The sequence below is a fragment of the Primulina tabacum genome, chromosome 4, assembly GCF_025594145.1.
Source record: "Primulina tabacum isolate GXHZ01 chromosome 4, ASM2559414v2, whole genome shotgun sequence".
In the NCBI taxonomy this organism is placed as follows: domain Eukaryota; kingdom Viridiplantae; phylum Streptophyta; class Magnoliopsida; order Lamiales; family Gesneriaceae; genus Primulina; species Primulina tabacum.
The window spans coordinates 18,045,359-18,069,546 of record NC_134553.1 but is presented as its reverse complement, the minus strand read 5'-3'; the positions used below and the strand labels follow the sequence as shown (position 1 = coordinate 18,069,546).

The 24,188-nt window shown below is 38.4% G+C and overlaps 1 pseudogene; it reads right to left on the bottom strand.

Moving 5' to 3' along the window:
- Positions 1-970: 970 nt before the first annotated feature.
- Positions 971-24,188, bottom strand: part of LOC142543166 (phospholipase SGR2-like) — a 35,681-nt pseudogene continuing 12,463 nt past the window's right edge.

The following is a 24,188-nucleotide window of genomic DNA, read 5'->3' as shown; positions in this document are numbered from 1 at the left end:
AACAGCAAAACTTGTGTTACATGCAAAGGACGAGCATATTTAATGACAAAAATCGTATAAAACTTACCCCAGATGATAGATCGTATGCTTCTCATGCAAAACATACAAACAACGTATATTGATGTAACGAAACGAGATATAGGCGTGCCTTTGCATTATTATGCTAAAAAACATTGATACCAATTCGTAGAATTGTACCGGAGAAACGGGAAGGGATTTCTTTTCAAACTAGGGAGGATTTCCGAAGGTGGGAGCTGTTGGAAATTTCGAATAAATTGCTGGAGAAATGAGGGAGGGGCGGCCAAATAAGTTAGTCTAGGTTTAGGGTTTAATTGTAGTGTTTAAGTCATGATATAGGGTGCTAATGAGCTCTTAATTAAAAATAAAAAGATTAAAATATTTTTGACCCATTAAACAATAAAATAACCCCTATTAAGCCCAATAACATTCTCAAAAAATATTTCATTTAGATACGTTTTTGAAAATATTGCCCGAACCCTCAAAAAGTTCTCTGACTTGCTAAAGTTTGCATACCGATTTAAAATATGATTCGACAAGTAAAAATGACTCACCAAGGCCCAACTTCGAAAATCTCACTTAATTACACCAATATATAAAATAATTAAAAATAATTATTAATAAAAATATCTTCCTTAATTATCCCCGATCTCTGTTCATCGTTCGAGCGCGAAAAAACTACTGAAAATCCTAATACACGAAACTTTAATAAACCAAGAAATAAACCACATATCCATGCATTTAATGCTTTAAAATAATTTAATATATATTTTAGTAAAATCTTAGATCGCATGCAATCAGGTTACGTTATTCGAACTTTTTTAGATCTAACATACATTTGGATTATGTTGTCGCATTTTGGACCTTACATTCGACGACGGGTCGTGACACTCATTCTCATTGTTTTCTTTGCAGTTCGTAGATTCATTGCTATTCAAGAGTATTATCACCATTTCCCAGAATCGGGGAATTTTAAATCCCCGATATTCAAATTGTAATAAAAATTCACTCTCAAAGGTAAAGCATGTACAGGCCTTTTGTTATCAACTGTAAACATATAACAAAGGAGGTCTTATTGTTGTTTAACAACACCATCCCTACTTAGTATAACCAACACCTCACTTTACCTGTACAAAGCCCTTTCTCTATATGCCAGACATTTGACCATTAACCGTACGTATAACTGAATTCTAGAAACCATACCCCGCATTTAGTTGAGCTGAAGAAAAAACTTGAGATAAGATGTAACATAATAAGTAACCGGTTGGTTGTGCCGTTGCCACTTTGATTTTGTTCATGGCAAAGTACCGCTTGTTGAATCAAACTTGATACATTCAGCTTCTCATCACTTTCTTCGCCCTGTGGGAGAACTTTTTTATGGAAATGCTATCAGCAAAGGTCAAAGGGAGTTCTTCATCATCTACTTCCCTTGGATCAGACCAGCCCTGCAAGCTAGATTTGTCGTTTGAGCTTTCAGGTTGTGCACTTGGTGAGAGAGGTTCATCTGGTATATCCCGATATAAATGATTTAATATGAAAAGAGAAGTATCGGGATCTCTCCAGTAGTTTCTGTGAAAAATACTCATACAAGTCATTCGAGTTTAGTTTTATCTTATCTAGCAAGCTGCTCAAGCAAGTTTGGGGACAAAATCTGAAAGATTGGAGTTGGATGATGCTTACGTATGTGATCCAATGGCCGAGAGGTAAGGATGACGAAAAGTTTTATCCTGGATCGGCAAAGCCAGTGGACAAATACCAATGATTATTTCTGACTTGTACTTGAGTCTTGGAACTTAAATCACATGAATACAGTAAAACAAACTCACTCGAAGCCAGAATCACCCAAGGCCGATTAAAAGATAAAGAGTATTGTGCACAAGTATTAAACCCGTGTGGCTATAATGTAGTAAAAGAAATCAAATATCCTTAAAGCTCGAATTCCTTAATCAGCGTAAAGAGGATTTTGAATGAGATGCCTTAACCCGTGGCCATAACATCCTAAAGAAATCACTTATCCTAAAGGCTCGATCAAGTTTTAAACCCCATGGCTACAATGTCGCAAAAATATCACTTATCCTAAGGCTAGAAATCATGGGAGGTGTATGTGTTCTAAAAGGCAGCGCCTAGGTGCCTAGGAGCACCTAGGCGCCATCCACCTGCCTTGACTTTTAGAAACGTGACGCATCTAGGCTTGGCCGCAAAAAACGGTCGCCTAGGCGGATTAATAAACATTTATATATTTTTAAAATCGGATTCAAAACTTAAAAAAAAAATTAAACAATGCTAGTGAAGCAACTATGGCACAAGGATGAATTGTTGATGGTAGAGATTAAGTTGTGGAGACAAATGTTGAAACAGAAAGAGAATTCATTAAGAAGATTTTGTATTACACAAGGAAGATAGTTATGAATTTTGAGTTTGAAACTGATAAAGATGAAGTGTTGAAAAAATATGGAGATGAATAAGAAGACGAACAGCAAATATAGGCCTAGGCGTTAGACGTAGCACTTTTTAGAACACTGTTTTCATTATATAATGCCAACAATAACAGCTGTGCTAGAGCCTAAAGCAAAAAAATAAAAATATCATACTTGTAATACATGATCAATTCGCCCCTCTGGACTTCCTGTTAATCTCTCCATCATAACTGAGCCATATGTTCTCTCTTGTTTCTCTTGGGTTTTTCCACATGCCTCTGCAAAAGGAAATGATACGGCTGTTGTAAAAGGCTTTCTCCTACGTCAAGAATAACAGAAATAACAGACATGGACTAACTAAATACCCCAGAGGGGAGCACAAAAGCAGCGGATATGCTTACCATCCTGGCCGTCATCGCATCTTGATTCACAGATTGTGAGAACCTTAAACTATTTATAAATGCTTACAGTTAGTTTAATATTCAATCCAAAACCAAGTCAGTTTAACATCAATCAATTCTTGTAAACGAGGAACTGATTGAACTGACTCCGTACAAGAAGTCAAAATTTTGCAGATTATTCACGATTGTTGAAAACATTTGTCAAAAGCTACTTCAAAATAACTACTATCACCCACTTGTAGTAAATTTTACTGCTCGATATCATTATGTAATGATTCACGAGAAGTATAGGATCAAACTAAATTTCCAAATTCTAATATTAACATTTCTGCTACCATACAGTTACTAAAATCAAGAGATTTGAAGGATGGTGATAATTTGAATCTCGATTATTTTTCAATACTCATTCGTAATAAACCAAATGAACTTGACAGCCACCGTGGATACAGGCATGTAAACACTATATACAACAAAAAAATTCAAGATTGTTATTTACTGATAAAAATCAAGATTGTTTTTGGATTAATGTACAATTTGATCAAAAAATGAATTTAAGACTGGAATTCAATCATTAATACAAGAGCTTATATTGAGATATGATAAATTTGAAATTCCTTTAAATCAAAAGCATCTTAACAATTATAATATATTTGAACCTTGACTTAAAATTACTTAAATCAAAAGGCACCCTCAAAAAGCATTTAAATAAGACCTTTAGTCACATAAAAAACTGAATGCCACTCAAAAGAAGTTCAATACATTCGAGAATAAGCTACTAAAAAATCTTCTTGAGATTTCGAAACAAGGCAGCTACTTTCACAAATTACATTAATATTTAGCATCAATCTTTTGAGTAACACAAGCAAAAAGTACGAACCCGTACGACGCTCAACTGATGAACAAAAGCTTCAGAACCTGAAGCTAAACCTTCTCTAAATTCCTGCATCATAATAGTGTGAACACCAGTGCCTAGAGTTGGAAGATACATTTCAGAATTTTTTAGAGAACTTACCTGGAATCCAACATACAGCCGCTTCCCACCTCTGTGGTACGGAATAATAATAGGACGTTTGTGCATACATGCTTTACATATTAGAGGTTCTATTCTGAGGTAAACAAAATTCATTATTGGAGATTTTTTAGACAAGAAATTCAAAAGAACCATGATGAACAATGTAAAAGAGACCTATACGCAACAGGATCAAATGGATGAAAGATGTTAAACATCTGCCGACAGGCTGGCATCTCTTCGTTTATAGTTTCATCTTCCCAATAATGTCTTCCATTGCCTAGCAATCCAAAAGGCAGAAGAAATTTTAGTCGAACATTCTATCCGAATTAAGTAAAAGAACTAAACACATATGACACGAAATACGGACATGAAAAAAACAGAAAATAAGTTCTCAAATTGAACTGACAAATTATAGGAACAATAACCAACTGCAAACAAAGCACACCTTTTTATTAATCGCATAGATCTACATAAATTTCAATAAAATCCACAACAAAAATCAAATAAATCTTAACTACTTATTAGAATGCAATCATGGAGGGGAAAGTCTTGATATAGTAATTCTGTAATTATTTTAGGGTTGAGTACAATAGAAACTTCTTCAGAGAGATTTAATCCAGAGATTTAATAGAAAGTTGTAATATTGTTTCCACAACCACGACAAGTAGACAACAAGTCATTGGTCTTATGCTTCAAGAATCCCAGCACACTTCAAAAGGATGAACAAAAAGGAGAAGAAAATAATATATGTCCGTGAAAGTATCAAGCTATGGCCATTACCAATCCCGATACGAGCATTGCGGAGGGAAAGAAACACCCCCAGAGGAGACCCAACAGCAAAGAACGTGTCAACCTGACATCAACATCATGTTTATTAAACTAACGTATCTTTGTCCATAAACATATGAAGCAGCATATTAAGTGAAGGCCATGAATTGCATGTATACAGTAAATAATAATTTCATTGGTGACAACATCATGTCTTATTTGCTTACAAAAAATAACCAACATAACAAGACACGACAGAGTATTCTAACCAAACAACTGTCTCCGAGTTACAACAGAAAAAATGGAAGAGCAGTACATTGAATTCTAATTTTGTATATCTTATAAGGGGTGTATAACCCTTTGAACTGTCCTTTTTCCCAGGTTGAACGCTCTCAGGATCAGGTAGAGTCACTGCTGTCGATGTCTTTCTTGAATGAACTTGTTTCACTGAAGCTTCTACATCAGCAATTCAACTTATCAACTCTCAATATCTAAGAATTGAACCAATTGCGTTCAGATAACAATTTTACCTGTTTCAGCACATTGAGCTTCAAATTTTTTTATTTTCTCTTTCAGTAAATCAATCTGGAAAGTAAGTAAATGGTTAGGAGGTAAATGAAAATATCAGCACAAGAAAAGTTTAGAAAATAAGAGATTATAATACCTCTTCTCTCAACAATTTAATGGTTTGATCTTTACTGATGTCACATATACCCTGGTCATTTTTATTGTCCTCGCATAATAAAACGTCAGTTGTCATGCTATTTGGGTAATTCATTGAATCGCTTTTATAGGACTCAATTTCATTTGAACTACAAGAATGCTTGTCCTCATTTTCGCATGATGATGATGCATCATTTGTCAGCTGGTAGCCAATATCCGCGGTAGTTGATTCATCAGATTCTGATGATACATGATATGTATCAACATGGTCTTCGATGAGGTCTGAATTATCGACAGGACCATCCATGCTCAGAACTTCAACATTCTTTGAGTTCTCATCTCCTGAATTTGAGACGGGATTGCCTCCAAATGAAAAGTTGTCATTGCCAGAACAAGATGCTTCAGTTCTTTTGTGTTCATTATGCATCCAGTCTGCTGGACAAGGCAAATTCAAAGCTTCTTGATGGCAGAGGATGTCATAGGATAAAACACTACCCAACGAGTGGCCATACAGTGAAACCTGCAGAGGAAGTTAACAGATGGGTGGTTGAGCTAAAGTAATAAACTAAACGTTCAATTAAAATTTTCAATGGCTACTACCCATATACCTTCCCATCATAACCAGGATTCCTCTTAAGAAACTTCAAATATAATTTGTTGAGTTGATTAGATACCTGAAAAGACTGCGACTCCAGGTACATTGTAAGTATTTAAAGAATCAGGCTTATGAAAAGAGTGCCCCAATAATACGAAAACTATGTTACATTAACATGAGCTAAGATGGCATGGACTATGGATACTGACATGATCCAAGACGATGTGAAAATACATTTGACGTATTAACATAGTACCAGAGGCAGAAAGACAAAAATAGGAAAAACATTTAAGGGGTACCGAGTCAATGATGTGCTGGCAATAGATAGGGCTCATATAGTATAAGACATCATGAACAGTGGCACCCAACATCATTCGCAGACCTCGGACGCCATCTAAAGTTATTTTTTCAACTGCGGTTTCACCACTAAGTGTCAACCCCCTTCCTCCACTAGCAAAAGGCCAGAAGAGAAGAATAAATTAAAAAGGAGCAACACAACAGAATTGTAGCAGCACCAAGAAATAATTGCAAGCAAAACATAAATGTATAATATCTAAACAATTTCAATGATAGGAGCCTCATACTAACGCCGAGATAATTCTGACATTGTGAAGGTGGAGTAAGAGGCTCAACATGGAAGATCATACGCAGTAAAATAATTTCATTTTTCTTCCATAAGTTTCTTTCTACAAGATATAATAGTATCCTAGAAGCCTGAAACCTCTCCACCAGTCATATGATATATGACCCTAAAGCCTCTCCACTCATCATACGATATATGAACCTTGAAGCCTCTCCACCCATCATTTTAATAAATTTAGATCATTTCTATTCAAAATTACTCCCAATTTTCGGCCACAGGCTTTATAAAATACAAAACGTAAACTCAATGTCTCACCACTAATAGGAATAAGAATAGGTGTTCTAGATCAACATTGGGAAAAGAAAGGACAAAATCAATTTATTTCATTTCTTGATACAATAACTTATAGAAGGTACTAACAGGCATAGTCAAGAACAATAAACACCACAATGGAAAGTCTGGACATCATCAAAAAAATTCTGGTGTCCACCATTAGGAAAATACAAACTCGCAATGAGAGAAGAAGGAAAAAGGTAAAATACAAACGTGGAACTGCAATATGCACCTGACATGGAATAAAAAGAACTCTTTGGGTGCCACGTTGGTGTGAAGACAGGTGTCTTTCAGCAAGTCTTGCTGTTAAATGGCGAAAATCTCCAACATCATCCACCAAATTAGAATTCTCCAACCTTTGACCAATACCATGAACCATGAATACTACATGCCGGACAGGAACCTACACAAGAAAATTATGGTACCGAGTGCTGCTTTACGAGATCGAATCAAGATCACAAAATGTGAATAAAAAACTTAAATACAAAGGAACTATGAATCAGCCTGTTATGTGCTTGAGAAATGGATCGTGTAATGGGTCTGTTCAACACAAAGTTGTGATGAACCAGAAGGTGTTTTTGTTTATTTGATTTTCTCCTTTGCCTACCTATTGTTGGAGGGTTTATGATGAGGCTCTTTTGAGAGAACCTCCGATCTCTCCACACTTTTGATTAAATTGATTGTTGCCTCTTTATTAATCAAAAACGAAATTAAATACACAGGAGTTTCTTCTACCAATGACACCTACGGATAACAAAAACACCTAATCTTATCATGTGTAATCCACATGATTTATTTGACGATAAATGAAAAAAGATGAGATAAACCAATCAACATCCCTAGCCTAATCCTTTCGCTTGAATCGGCCATGTGTGTAGCATTGATAAACTTGTGTGGATGGGTCGTGGCTTGTTTTCTGGTCCGTGACATTATCCACCCCTTGAGAAATGTGTTTGTCCTCAAACATAAAGGAAGGATATTGGTTTGTAAAGGTGGAAGCATCCTCCCAAGAAGCCTCTGCCGGTGATAACCCTTGCCAATGTACCATTAGCTTGCGTCTCCCCTTGTAGAATCTGGTGTCCAGAATAGCCTGTGGATGGGGAAGAAGTTCCCCCTGCTGTAAATGAGGTAGTGTGGAAATGCCTTCGGGGTTGCCCCGGAAAGGCCTGAGAAATGAAATATGGAAAACAGGGTGCATTTTAGCTGAATCGGGTAACTCTAGCCAGTACGCCACCTCGCCCACCCGACCTAGAACTTTAAAAGGACCAAAGAAACGTGCAGATAACTTCTTGTTAATGTGGGCAGCCACACTCAGGTAGCGGTAAAGTTGCAGCTTCAACAGAACGCAATCCCCCACCTCAAACTGTAGTTGTCTGTGACATGAATCATACCGAAGCTTCATCAAATTCTGGGCATGAAGGAGTATGTCCCGAACAATTTTAAGCATCTCATCTCAGCTTTGCAGCGCATGGTCAACAGCCTCAATGTGGGAGAGCCCTATACTGTAGGAGAGGAAGCGAGGCCGGTGGTCAAACATAAATCACCTCGAATGGGGAAGTCTACAAGGAGGAGTTGAAACTAGTATTATAACAGAATTATGCCCATGCAAACCACTCAATCCACTTCTTCGGGTAGTCACTCGTGAAGAAACATAAATACATATGGTTGACAGCTTTGGGTTGGCCATCCGACTATGGATGATACGAAGAGCTGAAGCGAAGCTGCGTCCCTTGTAATCGAAATAATTCTTTCCAAAAGGAGCTCGTGAAGGTGATGTCATGATCATTGACAATCATCTCTGGCAGACAGTGGAGTTTGATAATATTATCGAAGAAAAGCATAGCCACTGACACCGCCGTATAAGGGTGTGATAAAGCCAGAAATGGGCATATTTTGATAAAGGTCAACCACCAAGAAAATTACATTCTTCCCATGTGGCGCCGGAAGTCCCTCCAAGAAATCCATTGAAACGTCTATCCAAATGTGCCTAGGGATGGGTAAAGGTTGCAACAACCCAGCCGGTTGAAGCTGCTCAATCTTATGTCGTTGGCAAACTAGGCACGACGAGACAAAATCCACCACGCTGCCACGCATACCTGCCCAAAAAAATCCTGAGTCAGCCTATGAATAGTTTTCTGATACCCCTCATGACATGAGTTATGAATGGATGATATGATTCTATCCACCAAGGGTAAAAGTTTGGGCAGAAAGATCCTTTGCTTGTACAACAGTCCATCAATAATGGTCCATAATTTTAACGCCTCCCCTATCCAAACCTTCTTAATCATTTGCTGGAGCTCCCCAGACTGGTCATGTTCTTCCTTAGTAGCAACAGAATGGCCTAGAAACTTCCCAATGTATCACCCCGTTGGGAGAGTGCATCAGCCACAATGTTTGTATGGCCGGGTTTATATTCAACGGTGAAGTTAAATCCCAAAATCTTGTGTAGAGTACGATAAATCTGATGAGAATTTAAATTGATATCAATAAGTTTGTATTGATGTGATAGGATATGATAATCTTGTAAATTTGGTAGGATAATATTTTCTAATACGATAGATATGATAATCATGTAAATTTGGTAGGGTAATATTTTCTAATATTTGTTTCTCCTTAATAGTTGGGATTTGATATATCCTTTGCAACTATAAATTCATGTATTTTTTCAATAAAGAGATATAAGTTTTTCTCTCAATATTTTTCTCATTGTATCAGAGCACTAGTGTTTCAATACATCCTACACTAATATGTCTTCAACTTCATCCGTCTCTTCTGAAGAAACCATGCCAGAAAAAACTCTTGGGCCTATCACTACTTTTTCCGGTAGTGACATTTCTTCAATCCAGATCACTACCCACAAATTAAATGGGCGTAATTACCTTCAGTGGGCTCAATCGGTAAAAATTGTTATTTGTGGGCGTGGGTAACTTGGTTACCTCAGTGGGGAATAATTAAAGCCACCAACGCAATCTGACCCAACACATAAGAATTGGTTGGCTGAAAATTCCATCGTTCTTGCTTGGCGAATCAACTCAATGGAGCCTGAAATCAGTCGGCGCTATCTATGGTTTCACACAGCCAAGGAAGTGTGGGATGCTGCTCACCGGATGTACTCTGACCTTGGAAATGCATCCCAAATCTATGAGCTCCGATCAAAATTGAAGGATATGAAGCAAGGGGAAAAATCTGTAACGAAATATTTTCAGACCTCCAAGATATTTGGCAAGAACTGGACCTGTTTCGTGATGATTCCTCGTCTTGTGCAGACTGCAGCATCAAGATCAGGAGTAATCTTGAGAAAGAACGGGTCTTTGATTTTCTAACTAGGCTTAATCGCAATCTTGATGATGTTCGTGGCCGGGTAGTTGCTAGAGACCCATTTCCATCTCCCGACGATGCCTTTGCGGAAGTTCGACGTGAAGAGATGCGAAGAAAAGTCATGTTTTCTGATGATTCACCAACCCCACTACCTGCTCCTGATGTGTCTGCATTAGACACACAAAAAGCTGCATTTCCTGGCCAACATTTCCACAAAGGGCCTTGGTGTGATCTTTGTAAACGTCCAGGCCATACCAAAGACAAGTGTTGGGCGATTTATGGCAAACCAGCCAATTGGCAGCCCAAGAAAAAGAATGAACAGCATGGTTATCAAGCCCTATCTGTTAAAGAACAACCTGGAAACTCAGAAAATTCTGCTCCTTTCCCCAATGAGCAGATTGCACAGATTGAAGAATATTGTCGACTCATCCGCCAGGCCTCACTTAATCCACCGCAAAACAAAACTGTTGGTTCTTGTTCTATGACTCAATCTGGTAATCTTTTCTCGGCCCTCCGATCTTATTCCATTGGTTCTTGGATTGTTGATTCCGGGGCCTCTGACCATATGACTAGCGATTTTAATTTATTTTGCACTTATAAACCCTGTTCTACCCATACTTCTGTGAAAATTGCTAATGGTTCAATGACTCCAGTTGCTGGTTTTGGTAGCATACATTTATCTAAGGATGTCATCCTAAAGTCAGTTTTCCATGTTCCTGCCCTAACTTGCAATCTGATCTCAGTGAGTAAATTCACACTTGACAATAATTGTATTGCTAAATTTTTCCTTTGTCATGTCAATTTCAGGACCTACTATCGGGGAAGACGATTGGCAGTGCTAGGATTCACAATGGACTTTACTACCTAGAGATTCCTCAAGACTTTCTTCCAACTCGAGTGTCTAACGTTGCTTCTATCTCTGATTCTAATATTAGGCACAATAATGTTATGGCATCATAGACTCGGCCATCCTTGTTTCTCATATCTCAAAAAATTGTTTCCATCTTTATTCAATAATAAAAGTCTTGATTTGCTTCAGTGTGATATTTGTCATTTAGCTAAGCACACTCGTAATTTCTTTCCTACAAAAACATATACACCAACCGCTCCATTTCCTCTTATTCATAGTGATCTTTGGGGTCCTTCACCAAGTGCTACGTCAAATGGCAAAAAATGGTTCCTCACATTCATTGATGACCATACTCGACTCACGTGGGTGTATCTTATCAATAATAAACCTGACACAAGCAAAATTTTCAAAGATTTCCACAGAATGATTCAAACTCAATTTCATACCCATATTCAAACTCTTAGAACCGACAATGGTAAAGAATATTTCAATACCATTCTAGGTGATTATCTGTTGGATAACGGGATTCTTCATCAAAGCTCTTGTGTTGATACTCCTCAACAAAATGGCGTATCCGAAAGAAAGAATAGTCATTTGTTGGAAGTCGCACGTGCCCTAATGTTCACCATGAATATTCCTAAGTATCTTTGGGGGGATGCCATTCTCACTGCTGCTTATCTCATCAATCGCTTACCAAGCCGCACTCTTGACTTTGAGACACCTTTATCCTTCTTCTTAAAAATTATCCACATGTGTCTACTTCAAATAATCTTCCTTTAAAAACCTTTGGTTGTACGGCCTTCGTGCATGTCCACAATCACAACAGAAGTAAACTTGATCCTTGATCCATGAAGACTGTGTTCATTGGTTATTCTTCCACTAAAAAAGGTTATAAATGCTACTGCCCACACACAAAGAAGACCTACGTCTCTCGTGATGTCACCTTCCTTGAAAACACTCCTTACTTTCCTCCACCTTCGCTTCAAGGGTGGAACCTAGATACAGAATCTTGGTGGGATACTTCATCTCTTCCCATATGTGATCCACTCCATGAGATTCCTCGAACACCAAACACAAACTCTCCTCAAAATTCTCACACAGATTCTCAGGCACATATCCCAATACAGGAAACAGAGGAAGAATCAACACTGTCACAGGAGTTAAAAGTCTACTCAAGACGGAACAAACCTCAGGCAACCAAAGACATTGTGAATCCTAACAACAATCAAGAGGATGAACCGGTAGTGGATCCTCAGTCAAATACTACCCTTGACTTTGATCTACCTACAGCAGTCAGAAAAGGTAAGAGATCTTGTACCCAACATCATATCTCAAATTTTGTATCTTACTCAAATTTATCTTCATCATTTCGTGCCTTTACCTCAAGATTGTCTAGTACAATAATTCCCGGGTCTGTTCAAGAGGCACTTGTTATGCCTGAATGGAGGAATGCCGTCCTTGAGGAAATGAAGGCCTTGAAAATGAATAATACTTGGAATCTGGTCGAATTACCACAAGGAAAAACTACGGTGGGATGCAAATGGGTATTTACTGTTAAATATAGGGCAGATGGCTCGATTGAAAGATACAAGGCCCGACTTGTGGCTAGAGGCTTCACTCAAACATATGGCATTGATTATACTGAAACGTTTGGTCCTGTTGCCAAAATCAATACTATTCGAATTCTGTTATCCTTGGCAGCAAATCTTGATTGGCCATTGCACCAATTAGATATAAAAAATGCATTTCTGAACGGGGATCTTGAAGAGGAAGTTTACACGAGTCAACCTCCGGGATTTGAAGAAAGGTTGGGGAGTCAGACTGTTTGCAAACTTAACAAATCTCTTTATGGGTTGAAGCAGTCACCTCGTGCCTGGTTTGAAAAATTCTCTCAAGTAATCAAAAAATTAGGATATGTTCAGGGACAAGCAGATCATACACTCTTCTTTAAACATTCTGAGAAAGGAAAAATCACCATTCTCATAGTGTATGTTGATGACATCATTGTCACTGGAGATAACAATGATGAAATGGAGATGATTAAGTTGATGATGGCAAAACACTTTGAAATCAAAGATCTTGGAACGGTGAAGTATTTTTTAGGTAATATTTTCTAATATGATAGGATATGATAATCTTGTAAATTTGGTAGGGTAATATTTTCTAATATTTGTTTCTCCTTAATAGTTGGGATTTGATATATCCTTTGTAACTATAAATTCATGTATTTTTTCAATTAAAGAGATATAAGTTTTTCTCTCAATATTTTTCTCATCTTGCAAATACAACGTTGTTGCGAAGGGGACACAATGCGTTCCAGCAAATATTTTAAATTGTAGTGATCAGTGCGTAAGACAAAAGCTTGGCCCCAGAAATAAGAGCTCCAATGACGTACAACCTTGATGAGCCCCATCAATTCTTTTTCATACGCTGGCAATTTCTGACGGCGTTGGGCTAAAGTGTGACTGTAGAAGGCTCCCCATGTAAGAAGCATCACACTCAACGATGAAGGGTTGTGAGAAATCGGGTAAAGACAACACCTTCAAAAGCTACTGCAGCAATGTCGAACCATGGAAAAGAATATTTCCTGAGAAGTTTGGTTAGTCGCGCTGCATCCATCCCATAATTCTTGACAAACTTGCGATAATAACCCGTCTGACCAAGAAATGCCCTCAAGGCCGTCGGATTTGATGGTTGTGGCCATGACGTGACTGGCTGGATCTTAGCATTCTCCACCATCACAAATGCTCGTGATAAACATGCCCCAAGTATGTCACCTCTGACTGCGCGAAGAAGCACTTGGAGCATTTAAGGTACAGCTGATGCTGCAATAAGATACTAAGCAAAATGTGTAAGTGATATAAGTGGTTGTCCCAAGATGGACTGTAAATTAAAATGTCATCGAAGAAAACAAGCACAAATTTACGTAAATGTGCGTGAAAAATTGAGTTCATCAATGCCTTGAATGTTGATGGTACTTTGGTGAGCCCAAACTGCATGACCACAAATTCAAAGTAATCATGGTTTGTTCGAAACGCAGTCATGGGTATGTTGTCCGTGTCCATTGAGATCTTATGGTATCCCGCTAGTAGATCTAGTTTCGTAAAGAATTTTGGTCAAAACAGCTCATCTAATATTCATCGATGACGGGAATGAGGAACTTATCCTTTACCGTCTTTGCATGCAGGGCTCTGTAGTCCACACAAAAGCGCCATGTGTGATCAGATTTAGAAACGAGGATGACCGGGGAAGAAAAAGGTGAGGTGCTTCCATGGATTAACCCTTTTGCTAACATCTCTGTGCATTGCTTCTCGAGTTCATCTTTCTGTTCATGGATATAACGATAAGGGCAAACCACAACGGGATTCGTCCTTTGTTCCAGGATGATCCTATGGTTGAATTTTTTGGAGGCTAAGGGTCTTGAAGGTTCTGAGAATAACCCTAAAAATTCTGCCAGAAGTGAGAATAATTGGTTATCCTTTCCATCCCGTACATATACAGTATTGAGTAATTTATAGTTGGAAGTTTTTGTTGCGCCCTATAGGAATATGTGTAGACCCTCCTAATTGAAATTCATGCACATTTTTGCAAAATTCCACTGAATTGGGCCCGTGTTCTTGAGCCAGTTCACTCCCAGAATTGCTTCAATCCCCCTGAGAGGAATTACAAAGAAGTCAATTCAAAATCTGTGCTCTCCCAAGTAAATTACCACATCTTTGCAGACTCCTATACACTGAAGCTGGAGCTCACTTGCAATAAGAACCCGAAGAGCTTGTTTTCATTCCAGTAGAAGGTCCATGTCCTGCACCAGTCTGATCTAGAAAACAATGTGTACATTCAATAAGAATCAGTAGTGATTGGCGCATAATGGATCCCTTAATCTGCATCGTTTGTGCGCCATGAGTACCTGAAATGGCGTGGATGGAGATTTCGAGGCCCTTTGTAGCCTCGTCTGTCATTTCCTCCCATCCTTTGATCCAGAATAGTTTCCTACACCGATGTCCATACATACAATTCTCTACAGTTATAACACAACCATTTCGCCCAGTGTTCCTCCATCTCTGCGCGGTTCAGCCTTCGAACATATGGTCCAAGAGAAGAGGTAATTGCCGATTACCAATTGCCGATTGCTTCCTGTTGGATTAGGTCATGGTGTCCCGGTGCGTAATTCTTAGCTTCCATGTATCTAATAATATTTTATGAATAGAAGTATTTGTTTTATAAAGACAAGTATTTAAGTTCGAATGAAACAAATCAAGTTGGAATTCAAACTCAAACTCTGTCAAAACAAATTCAAGCCCAAAATAGTTTTTCTTTCGAGCTTGAACCAAGCTTTGAACCAGCGTAAGTTTAGATGTCGAGCTGACGTATAAGAAATGTGTAATATTCGACTCAAATCAGCTAATTTGCTCCCCTCTGACATAATAATTTGATAAGGCAATTAACTTATGAGAATACATAACTTTGTGATTGCGATAATAGTTTTTGTTTATGCATTAGCCATTCCTATGAGCAAACTACGTCATGAACATCCATGCCTCAGTTACAAGAAATCTAATAAACTTTGCAAATATTTGTGCCTCACTTGCATGAACCATGAAAATATCATAATACGAGTGTATATGATGCCACATGAAAAGCTTAGCACACCTGTGAACAGTAATCATCCATTTCCTCTTCCTGCTGCTGATGCAAGTCATCCTGACAAAAAAGAAGACAATATGTTTGTCCAGATTTAGTATGAGAACGACAAAAATTTCCCAGGTAGAATGCATTGGTTCCTTTAAGTGATACAGGATACTAGAGGCAAAATCTCAAGGTCTAAAGATTGCGAGTCCGGCAGCCATTGAATTTGAGCAGACCAGGTCCCAATGGACAAAGATGTCAACCAAAAGGCTAAAAAACTTCAAACACTTGTATGCAGATGTGCTAGGATCAAGAACAGCATCTCTAACAAAGGTCTGTCATATATTTTTATTCATAAATCTTGCATTCATATTATTATTCAGAATTAAAATAAAAAATTAAAATATACAAGGTAAAATAAATCCAATCCTACATCTGGTGGTCCAAATTTTTCTTTGGCATACACAGGTAAAAAGACCCTACAGCTCTGTCTACCGTCCATAATTCCATTCCCCTGTCTATCACTGTCCTCGATTCCTGTGCCAACCTCGGGATGCTTTACTCCTAACCACATAAGGTTCCGAGAAGGAGCTTAAGTAGCCTCTACCCCGATTTTCATTTGCCCTTTATGATCTATTGGCCTGCGCTCCAAATCAACTAGATTTTATACTGTCTTGTTTGAACTGAAAGGGGGACTTCACTAGTTTCTCAGTTTAAAAAAGAAGTAGGGGCTACTTCCTTCCTTAGGTGCACCCCCTCAGGGGTGAGTGCCTAATGAAACCACCGCAATACATTGGTTTTTCTTCCCACTTCAAATCCCAGAAGCCAGAGAGGAAGAAGTCGGATGGAGAGAGGCTTCCATCCCCCTTTACGAAAACTCCTACACGTAACACCTGGGTAACCAATTTGGGAGGGCTTCCGACATAATAATATAGACCTGGTAATGAAAAACTTTGGATTGCTAAAGGAAGTTTCTCACCCACTTCTAAGATAGATCTGGCAGCTTGCTAGTAGCATTGATTTTAAATATCTTTTAATATTGTTCGTAACAATTATCTGTCGTCAAAATTTAGAGAGACTCAACTGTTATGTTATGACTTATTTCTAGATTTATAATTCAGTTTTTCGGGACTACAAGGATGAAGACTGGGTGCTAGAGAGATATATGGACAATGTTATTTTTATGAAATCTGCTTCAGTAATAAAAGAGCTCGAGGCTTAGAGTAACACCCATTCAAATCCAATGTAACAGCAGCTTAGACCAGAATGTCCCAGTTTACTTTTATCCAAAATATTTATTTCTGGCTTCATTTAAGTCAACGGATAGTTCGTTGCATAAACCACCAATTGCCAAAGATCATCAGGCTAAACTTCGTTCAACATGCTCCTCCAAAACATTTTATTTTTAAAGAAAATGATTTGTAACTTCTATTAACGATCACACGAGATCGTTCGAAGGGGTAATATTCTTGAAGGACTTTTACAACATGAGTGAAACACAAGCAAATTCTAATATCTAAATTCTTCCGTTAGATAATGGAGAAAAATCATGAATGTTTAGGCATCTTGAATTGTTCACCAATACCAGAACCCCTAACAACATGGAATTGTTAAACAAAAATATAGACATCTGCTTAATGGTAATATTTTAAGAAATTTCTATGGGACAACTTGTTTTATTATAATCGTTGGTAAAAAGGAACATTTGTGCCATAAAATCTGAAAGCTCCCTTTAAACAAACTCAAACTAATTCCCCACCCTTCCAGATAAACGTATATATATAATTTTTTAAACATCTAGGTGAACTTGTTCTGTCTTCATTCCTAAGGACCTTTATACAAATTGAATCTGGAGTTTTGTACAGATTAGATCCGAAAGCCGAAAAATGTGTTTTAATGGGTATGCCCCCAAATAAGAAAGGATATAAATTTACCATAAGCAAAGACAAAGAAGGACAAAACAGTGAGAAAACGATCCATGCAAGTGTGCACCCATTTTTATGAAAAAATCAACAAACAATTACTTCTAGGGAGAGCAAAACACATAAGAGGATTTTTTGATGATGCTGTAAGGTCCAAAATGCGATAACCTAATCCAATTAGGTGCAAATATAGGAGAAATAAAAAATGTCTAATTAAATTATTTTAATTGTATTAATTAAATATGGTATGCATGTTACATGTAAAAAATATGGTTTGCTACTAGAATGCATAAAACTGTATTTTTAAAGGTTACTCGAGACGCGATCGAGGATCAGAGGCCGAGGACCGTAAAGAGAAAATATTTCTATTAAATGATTCTTTTTAATTATTTAATATATGGTATATTTTAAAATGAAATTTTCGAAAATGATATCTTTTGAGATGTTTTTGCGCGTTGAATCTTATTTTAAACCGATAATCGATTTTGGAAGAAAAAGTGAGTTTTTGGAGGCTAGGTTATTATTTTCGAAAATTTTTCCTAAAATAAATATTTTACCTACTATCTAATGGGCCTAATGGGCTTATTATCCTATGGTTATTGAGCCTAAACTTCTACCAAATATCTTATATTAAAACTTCTTGTGTCGAAGCCCTAATTTTTCAAGTAACTCACGCTTCCTACACTAAAAAACACTAGGAATCTCTCCCTACCACATACGCACACACCACACACGTCTACAAGGCTTTTCACGTTAATTTGAAGGGAAGAAACGCAGCGAGTTCCCCGTCTCTCTCCGCCAACGTCCCTCGCATCAAGGATTGTTTTCGTACGTGAAACACGTAAAGGAACGCCTTAATCTTCTCTTGCTCATCGTTCATACCATATTAAGTGCGTTTATACATTTTTGCATGAAAAATATGATGCCCTTTCAATTATTTTCGTTGTTATGGCAATACATGATCAAACTTTGATTTTCATTTTCTAAATTCATGGTAGTGACGCACAAAGGGGCTGCCATGGTAGGGCTATTAGAAGGGATGAATTTCAGAGGGATTAGGGACTCCTAGATGCATGGTTAAAGGGTGGAATATGCAAGGACAAGGGCTGCACGATTTTTGGGTTGAGGGGAACTAGGGTTTCGATCTTTGGTTGCTTGAAGGGCGCGGCTCGTGCGTCGGTTAGGGGCCATGTCCAGGAGTCCTAAGGGGGTTGTATGATGGTCCTAGATGGGTTAAGGGCGGCTGGTGCGAGTAGAAGGGCTGGAGCGCTAGGCTTGGGGTCGCGCGGGTCTTGAAGGGCGCGGGTTGGAAGGCTGCAAGTGCATGGGCTGTAGAGGCTGGTCGAAGTGGGTCCTAAGGGTTCGGTCTAGGTCCTAGGAGGGTTGGTCAGGGTCTAGCCAACTCCGTTAGGGGCTAGGATCGAAGGAAACCATGGTTGATTGAGCTAGGGTTTTCGAACAAGTGCAAGAAAATTCAGTAGGCTTCCCAGGCTTGTTCAAGGGTCTTAGATGGCTTGATTTGGGTTGTATAGGGTATGTTAGGTGTTAATAAGCTATGTTAAAGTTTGGTAACATTTGGTTAAGTTTCGAGTTAAAACCCGGACTTCGGTTTAAATTTTAAAACCAATTACGAAATTAGTTAACAAGCTTAAGTTTACGTCTAAGAAATGTTTATGGGTGAATTTAAGGTTATGGTAAGTTTGGTTGGATTCAAGTCGTCGTTTTAAGGTCCAAAGGTAAATGTTCAAGTTAGGGTTTTAGAGGCCAAAATGACCATTTTACACCTGAAAAATGTAAGATGTCCAGGCAGTGCCCTGAATTCAGTCATGAATTGTAACGTCCGAAAAACCAAACATACGTAAACCACGTGCATGCAAATTATTTGGATTGTTTAATTGTTTTATTTAATTGATTTCAAATGCTTGCATGATATTTATTAGAAGATTAAAGGTATGATTGCATGATTAAATGATTATATGGTATGTTTTCATGAAATTGAAGGATTTTACCCGGATATTCAATAATAGGTTTGGGAAAAGAGACTGGGGACGACAAAGACTAGAATAAATATTTTTCACTAAATATTTTCAAGGCTTTTAAATATGAATAAAAATGATTTAATTTTTCTACAAATGTTGGAGTTCGAATTATTTTACAAGTCGAAGCTCGATTTTTCTCCGGGAAGCCGGTTTTGGGCAAACGAGGAGCTTTTAAAAGATCAAAAATATTATTTTTGAAACTAAATTTTATAAACATTTATGTTTTAATTAAATAAGAGTTAATGGGCCAAATTTAACCAAATTGAGTAGGCCCAATTGCTCCTATACTTAGAGGCCCAAAACCAAAACCCATTATCATGCAATTAAATCTATAAATAAGTTACCTTGGTGCTTCAAAATACCACAATCAGCCGAAAAATACACACAACACACATAATTTCGAAAATCATCAAGGGAGAAAAGCTAGGAGTCTTCGTCGCTCGTTCATCCTTCCTCGCTGACAATCATGTATTCGAGCGTTCTAAAACGTAAAGGCACGTTTTCTAAACCCTTTGACGCATCATTCAAATAATAATATGCATGTTTCAATTGTTTTGCATGAAACAATATTTACGTACGATGGTTAAACGATATGATGATTATTTTCAAAGTTTCAAACGTTTTACGTATATATGATTGTATTATGATTTCCAACGAGTATGCTGCCAAAGTAGGATGGAATATGAATAGAACATGGACAAATTTAGAGGAAATTATATGCTGGAAATCGAGGGGAAAGCAAGAGAGGTGAGTCCTAGGGTTTCGAAGTCATTCCTCGTGCACTAGAAGGGAAAATGGCTCGGCTACGTGGGAGCTCGGGTTCCAGCTCGACCAGGTCTTGAGGAGGGTTCGTACGGGACGTGGTTAGGTCCTAGGAAGAGTCTTAGCATGGCTAAGAATCGAGGGAAACGCTAGGGAAGAGTCCACGAGAATTGGGACTCTTCCCCATGCGCGATCAGGTAAGTCTCGGGCAAAGGGGCTCACGGCTCAGTATGGGGCTAGGCTAGGTGGTCTAGACGGTGCCTTAGGATGGTCCAGTGAGGGATGGGAAGGGCTGGGCTCGGTGGTGGCCTGGGTAGAAACCCCCACAAAAAGAAAGCAGCAGCAGCCAAGAGAAGTGTGCGCGGCTCTTGTTCTGATGGCAGCGCTTGCAGCGCTGGTCTAGGGTCTTGGGCTGGGTTCGGTTGAGACTGAGCTTGGTCCAAGATCGGTGAGGGTCAGAGGTGATCGATGGTTAAAGTGGCTAGAGGAGTCCTAGTTCGATCAAGAGTCCTAGAGAAGAAGCTTCATACGTGCAGCACTCGTGTCCTGGTTGCAGGGCTCGTGCACGAGCTAGGGTCTGGTTCAAAGGGTCAGGGCTGGTCAGGAGGGTACCTAGGTGGGTTGGCTAGGGTCTGGCTCGACCGTGGCTCGACAGAATAGGGAGATGGCTCGGTGGGTTCTATCAAGGGTCAAAATCTCGAAATTAATGAACATAATTCGAATCATGGGTCCACAGGGGTGGTTAGGGGTGGGAAAAAATACCGAAATACCGAAATACCGTACCGAAAAAAATACCGAAATTACCGAAAAATCGGTATACCGAACATTTCGGTACGGTATCATACCGTACTGAAATTTTCGGTATCGGTATGAAATATTTTTTTCGGTATTTCGGTATATACCGAAATACCGAAAATAATTTATTATTATTATTTTTTTTAAAATTTAAGTTCGGTATACCGAAAAAATGTCGGTATACCGAAAATGTACATTTTCGGTATACCGACATTTTTTCGGTATACCGACAAAATTCGGTGTCGGTACGGTACCGGTATGAAATTTTTCCATACCGAAAATTCGGTATACCGAATGTGCGGTATACCGAATTTTCGGTATCGGTATCGGTATGGAATTTTTCCATACCGATATTTTCGATACGGTATACGGTACCGTAGTTCGGTACGGTATACCGTACCGTACCCACCCCTAGGGGTGGTTAATGGCTCACAAGGGTAGTTTAGGTAATAAAAAGTCTATGTTTAAAGTTTGGGAAGAAAAATATTAAGTTTTGAATTTATTCGGGAATTAAACGCCTCACGAATTATTAATTAAAAAATTAAATAAAAAGCCTCGAATTAAGCTGAATAAAACTATGAAAAGTTAGATTTAAACTTAATTAATTATTTGGAATAAGCCCATGTTATTGAAAGTGAGAGAAAGTCAAAATCGAGAATTTTTACGTCTAGGGGCAAAATAGTCATTTTACATTTGGGAATTACATAAAAGTTTGGCAGCGTCCCGAAGGATCATAACGCATGTTAAATGATATTTTATGATCTTTAAAATGAAAATATGATATTGTATGATTTATGGTAAAGCAGTGAAATTTTTACTGTTAAAAATATCATTTTTGGAAAGTTGTGATATTTTCTGATTTTAAAAGAAATTGAAAAATATTTTGAGGGATGTGAATTGACTGTGACAAACTATAGAAGATATGTGGGGGATCCGTTTTAAGAAGGAACGGTGAACTTACAATTTTGTGGGGATGTCGTAAGAGAAAAGGTCTCAAAGGGAGCCTGTTTACGGAAAAAAACCCCAGAGGTTGCCCGACGATCGTATTTCCACGGAGGCTAGGTCCGAAGGAGTTTTTTGGCACCACCGACCTATTTGTTGTTGAGGGTTGGATTAGATCTCTTGAGGTGCATTTCCATTATCTGAATACGGGGGATGTTGATCGAGTTAGGTGTTCTACTTATATGTTGCGATATGATGCCTCTCTTTGGTGGGAAGGAGCTGAATATGATATACCCTCACTTGGTTGCAATTCATGAACATTTTCTAAGAGAAGTATTTTACTGCTGACGTCCGAGGACACTTGAAGAGGGAGTTTTTATGACTCTCTGTCAGGGGACATGACTGTGGCTGAGTTCGTTAGGAAGTTTGATAGGGGATGTCACTTTGTGCCCCTTGCTGAGAAACTGAGGCACTTCTTGGATGGCCTTCAACCTACTATACGACGTGATGTGATGATGTGACCGGCGGATTATTCAGCTGCCACTACTTGTGCTTTCCAAGCTGAGCAAACCATGGAGGATATTGATTTTGAGATGTAGCGCAAGAGGCAGCAGCAACAACAGCAGCACCAACAGAACTCTCAGCCAGTCAAGAGGCAACTTACGGGACCTACCAAAGCTCAAGGGCAGCAAAAGCCCCAAGGACAGTGGAAGAAACAGGGGCAACAGAAGCCACCACAGTCTGGAGCCCCAAAACCTGAAGAGAGGCCACTGTGCAAAGTATGCAATGGCTCACACTTTGGCAAATGCATGTGTGGAACATACAAGTGCTTCATATGCAAGGACGAAGGACATAAAGCCACTGATTTCCCAAAGAAGAAAGGACCAACTTCTGGCAGAGCTTATGTCGTGCATGCTGAGGAGGCTGAAGCAGAGCCATACACGACTCTGATTACTGGTAACCTATTTGTTTAACGTTTTTATCTTGCTTTTGTTGCGTAAAATGTTAAATTGGTTATTGGAATTAATTGGGATAATAAGAACTTAGAGGAAAATAGATTGCATGCTCTACTTTAGTAGGATTTAAGATATGACATTAAGAAATATAGAAATTGGGCATAAAATATAAAACTTAATAATGTAAAAGAATGAATAGAAGCAAAATAAGAATTTTAGGGTTTAAAAATGAAGGGACCGAAAATTTAAGGGCTGCAAAAATCAAGAGTTAAGGGGCAAATTGCACTAGGCCGAGAATTTCAAGGGTCAAACAATATCTTTTAAGAAGTCTAGGGACTGAAATTGGGATGACCAAAAATTCTAAGGTGAAATTTCGAATTTTCAAAAATTCAGAGACTAAATTGCCAAGTTTTGAAAGTTCAGGGGTTGTTTTGCGAATTCTAGAAAATCAGGGGCTATCTTCGCAATTTCTGTAATTTAGGGACCAAATCAGTAAATTTGAAGAGCATCGGGCTGAAATTGAGTGAATTCAAAATTTTTTTGAATTTAGATGCAATTTTCGAAAATTATTTGCGTAAAATTGTGTGTTTTCGAGAATTGTTAGGGGACGAAAGTGATAATTTTCGAGAATTTTGGGTAATTTAGAATTGAAATCTTTTAATTTTTCGACACGATTGGATTTGATGTTTTGATGTTATATTGGTCACAGGAAGGATATTCATTTTGGATATAGCTACCAACGCATTGCTGGATTCGGGAGCTACACAGTCATTCATATCCGAGACGTTCGTCAAGCGACTAACGATTATACCCGAGGATTTGGAATTGGGCTTTAGAGTTTCTACTCTCTCTGGTGATCAAATGGTTACATCAAGCATTGTGAAGAATCTGGAGCTTCGTTTACGAAAGGATGTGGTTCGTGCAAATCTCATCGTACTCTCAATGCCTGAATTCGGCATCATTTATGGTGATGCCATTCAAGTTGACCAATGCGCCAACGATCTTCATGGATCTCATGAATCGCGTATTTCAGCCGTATCTGGATCAGTTTATCATAGTATTCATAGATGATATTCTGATTTATTCGAGTAGCAAAGAAACGCACAATCAGCAGTTAAAAACGGTACTACAAAATACTGCAAGATAGAAAATTATTCTCTATGTTCAGCAAGTGCGAGTTTTGGCTCG